The sequence below is a fragment of the Octopus bimaculoides genome, chromosome 3 (genome assembly GCF_001194135.2).
Source record: "Octopus bimaculoides isolate UCB-OBI-ISO-001 chromosome 3, ASM119413v2, whole genome shotgun sequence".
NCBI classification, from domain to species: Eukaryota; Metazoa; Mollusca; class Cephalopoda; order Octopoda; family Octopodidae; genus Octopus; species Octopus bimaculoides.
This window is the reverse complement of record NC_068983.1, coordinates 74386333-74391273: the sequence shown is the minus strand read 5'-3', so window position 1 is coordinate 74391273 and position 4941 is coordinate 74386333.

Below are 4941 nucleotides of genomic sequence, written 5' to 3'. Positions count from 1 at the left end.
CAGCTTCTTTCTCTTCCTTTGGTCTACACCTCTACATGTCATGATGTCAACCCTGTCGCGTAAATATCTTATATACTTCCTGCCTCTTTCCTTACTATCATCATTCTTGATTCGAATTCTTTAAATGAATGTCTCACTCTGCGTCAACAGACCCTTCCTATCAACCCATCAATTGCTGTTACATGAAACTCCTTTCTTGTTAATATTCACCCCTCCCCGACGATTTCTCAAGAGTTCATACTTGACGCAAATCGAATTAACCTGACACAGGTTTCCCCATATCTTTATCTTAGAGGTCCTGAAGTGGCCATGGCAGAGATCTATGCACTTCTAGCCAACTAATATCCAAAATCAAGTAACTTCTTTTGTCTTCTTTTAACTCTACAGGAAGATGTGTATCTCTTAAAAATTTCATTTAATATAATTCAACAAAGGAAAATTGCTTTTGATGCTAGCGTAATTGAGAAACGAAACTAGCCTTCTTGTTCCTGACAACATCTTTTGAAGCATATTTTAAACCACACCAGTTTCAAATACAAACAAATTGAAGTATAAGCAGCGAATATTCTAATAATGTTCGGCATTATAATAGTACTTCACAGATCAAACATTTATTATTCGAATATATTTCATGTGAGTTTTACCAGGTGTCGCGAAATTCCTTTAAAAGTTTAATAAGTATTAAGTGATAGATCTATTTCTCCTCTAGTTTTAGATACGGATTTTAAGTACCTTTAAAAGAGGCTACTTTATTACATGCTTTTGAACCACATCACTAGTCTGAAGAAGACATTCTATCTTAATGCACTGATTACTAATACAACTGTCATAGTGTTTCCCTCTGCTAGAGGATATAAGTGGAAGAGGTTCATACGTGGACCGATAACAAATATGACAGAGCCCGAGCTTCGTTGATAACAACTCGAAGATCTGTCCTATGTGCTGACAGTCTCTCGCAAAACCACTTTCAAGAACCAAGGAAGTGGTTAGAAACAAACCTTGAGTTATGGTTCTTTTCCTGTTCACTCTATCAGATTCAGACTTCCTGCAAAAAAATAGGAGTTAAAACATTACCTCACAAGCTGTCACATAGGCTATGAAGGCAGTTAATAAAACAAAGCTAGGTGATAAGGAGTGTTTAATTCCAGATCACTCACACACACATACACACATAAACATTTGTTGAGCACTTCTAATTTTTTTCAACGACAAAATATAAACTATCACAATATAAGTGTATATGTGTGTCTGTCTGTGTGTTTTGCATAGTCCTGTGTTTCTCATGGCATGCTGTGGGAAGGGAGAAGGTTGTGGATAAATTTTGTAACAAGTCGAGGAACTGCTTACAGACATTGAGAGGCATTTGTTTTTTGGTGGGAGTAAGGCTTAGGCCACTGAAAACGTTAAATGACACTTGCCTAGGCTGCCACGCAATAGGAGCGAACCCGAAGTCACGGGATTAAGAAAGAAACTCTCCAAGCATTTGGCTATGCGATGTACTCAGGTTTGTGGCCTAACGATTAGCGTGTTAAATTCACGTTCTTAAGGATGATTCCTAAACCAATGTTGTGTTTTTGAACAAGACAATTCATTTGATGTAGTCTACTCAACTGAAATAAGTACTCGATGAGTGCTGGTGCAGCAGTCTCACTTTTCAGGTGTCACATCCGAAATGTGCCACGAGGTGAAGAAAGAGAGAATCGACGAGATGTCCATGTCTGCTTGCAGTAGCGTTCTTTATGCAGCATGTGGTCGAGCATTGTCTTACAAGAGAATTGGCCATCACCACTGTCCATTTCCGCTTGCTTAATTGCAAGTTCACTCATCATTTCATCCAATTGGTTAATGTATACATCCGCTATAATTGAGACTTCCTAGGTCTCATGTAGTTGTAGTGGATGATACCAGTGCTGGACCACCAAACAAACACCATTAGAGATTTTTGGCGAATATTCTCTTTTGGATAGTGTTTTGGCACTTTGTCTCTTTCCACCCACCGTGTAGAATGCTTGCTATTGTTGAAAAGAATCCATTTTTCATCAAACGTAACAATACGATGCAAAACTAGTTCGCTTTTATTCCATGACGGCGAAGAACAGCAAGTTTCAAGACGACGTGTCATTTGATGCTCGCTCAGTTCGTGTGATACCCTTTTGGCCAGCTTCTTTACCCTGCCGATTTGTTTCAGATGGTCCAATACAGGTGGCATCGAAACATCAAACCTTTCTACTAACTCAAACGTAGTTTGAGATGTATCCTGGTCTCAGGTCTACCACGGGGATGATTTTCAACAGTAAAGTCACCAGACCGGAACTTCTCAAACCATTGCTGCACAGTGCATTCATTCGCCACATCTTCACCAAACACCCCATTAATGTTTCGATCTGTCTGGGAGGCATTGGTTCCATGACGAAATTCATATTTATAAACAACACGAATTTTTTAACTATCCATGGGTTCATAAAAATTGATTTACAACAGAAAACTCACAATATAATCAGACACCATGAATTGCATTTCGAAAAGTGATGATGTAACTCTTCAATGTTGTAAAAGAAAGAATTCTCAAGATAAAACATTAGAGTTAACGACTGTCAAACTTGGTGCATAAGAAAATCGGACATTTCCTTCTTAATGGCCTGATATTTTCCTTAGAATATGTACTGCGTAGGAGTATTCTATATTTCATAGCGCATATAAAAGAATGTACCACTGTGTGAAGGATGGGATAGTTAAGACAGTATCTTTCGACTCTACCACTCTAGATTATATAACATGAAACATTCTGGATAAGGAAATATTTCTTGCTCTAATGTTCAGGGTAAATGCAAAACCTCTTTATTCTTTACAGAACATCCATAGAGATTCTTAAACCTATACAAGTACATACACATAAACACAGTTGCACTAACTTTCAGCTCACATATGCTAGTAAACTTACATACAATACCTTACACACACACACACACACACACACACACACACACACACACACACACACACACACACACACACACACACACACACACAAAATTCACATATAGACAACACAGTAAACATCAAATGTACACTCTATGCAGCCTTTTGACCTACTAAAATCCTATCTTAATCAAACCACAGCCTGCCCTCTTCGGAAATGCTCAAAAATAAATTGGATAATACATCTCAGATGTACAATGTTCTAAAAAAAATGATTGAAAAGTCATTGTTGGAATGTTCTTCATCACAATACCGTTTTACACAATGATTACTTCCAAACGATTGATAATTTGTTCAGCGAGAAAGCAATCGCTCTGTTGTTTAAGATTGTAGAAAACTATCCTCGTCTACTATTCAAGACTCTGGCCAGATTTAACACTGTCATTCATCAAACTCTGAAATAAGTAGCAGAAAATATACAGTAGAGGTTGATGTAATCTATCATAGAGAATTTCACTTATACAGGCTAGAAAGTCGGTTCTGAGTATAAATAAAACAATAAGCATTGTTCTCTCTGCTTAGAGCTATGTGATGCAAGGAATCCGTAACTTTCAAACCTACAAGTATCAGTTCAATTCGAGGAAACTACAGTGATATATATTTCTCAAATTTTGAAGAATTTTGTTTGGAAATTCGTTAGCAACATCTTTTAGTATTATAACTGTAATCATCATTGTTGGTCTTCCCCTTGCTTTTTATTGTAAGTCAGTTGTTTTTGTGTAGACCTACGATTAGACACTATTCAGTTGTGACAATCCTGTATGTTTTCTTCTTACGTAAATGTTGCCGTTATATTTTAAATGTGGCAAGGTGTGAATCATGCAGAGATTTGCCTATTGTCTCTGGCTGCTCCAACGACCATATTGTGGTTCCCTTGTTGGCTCCATAAAGAAAGAAATTAGAACGCGCCGGAGAGTTTGTACCGTTTGTAAATATATAAAACTTGAAATTTATGGCTTGTGACTACTGAATATGGAAGGATAATCTTTTCTATCCGATCTTTATGTAAAACTTAAATTACTTAAATTTAACTGCCAGCCGGAGAGAGGTGAAGTTCTTCAGTTTTGTTCTGCCTTTTTGTTTGTTTTTTGCTACTGTTTTTGTTTATTTTGCCTCTGCAAATGTAAAAATAATAAATTTAGAATTTTAGATGGTGGAGTCGTCTTTAGTATACATTGCATACAAACATGAAAAGTTTGGGTTCTTTTTTAAAGTTTTAGATATTTAGCTAAAATCTAAAACATAAATACGATTTGAAATCACAAGAAACAATAGATACGCCGATTCTGGTGGACATTATGAAGAGAAATACAAAAAAAAAGAAGAATATCTAAAGATAGATAATATCAAGATTGGATCTGCCAAAAACAAGATCAATAAAGTAATTTATAATATGTGTGTGTTTATCCATTACACGTTTTTATTGTCTTTATTTTCATACAAAAATATATTTATACATGATAGGATTGATAAAATATTGGTTTACATGTTAGGGTATTCTGAAAAAATATACTTAAGTGTAGGTTGTTACACAAGATACAAGTGTTCATATACGATATTATCGATGAAATATACGTTTAAATAAAATAATATTATATATATATATATTATATATATTACAATAATAATAGTAATAACAATAATAATAATAATTTCCATATTTCAAAGCGAGTACACCAGCATAAATTTGTGTATGTCTGTTTACATACGACATTTCTTTTAGACTATGATAATTTTCATGGTGTCAATAATATATATTCCCATATAAGATGCAGCTTATATATACAAACGTATCGGTAGATAGATGGATAGATAAATAGATAGATAGAAGGAGAGATAGACAAATATTTATGCATATATATGATATCATACATATAAATGTGTACGTATATGCACACACACACACACACACACACACACACACACACACACACACACACACACACACACACACACACACAC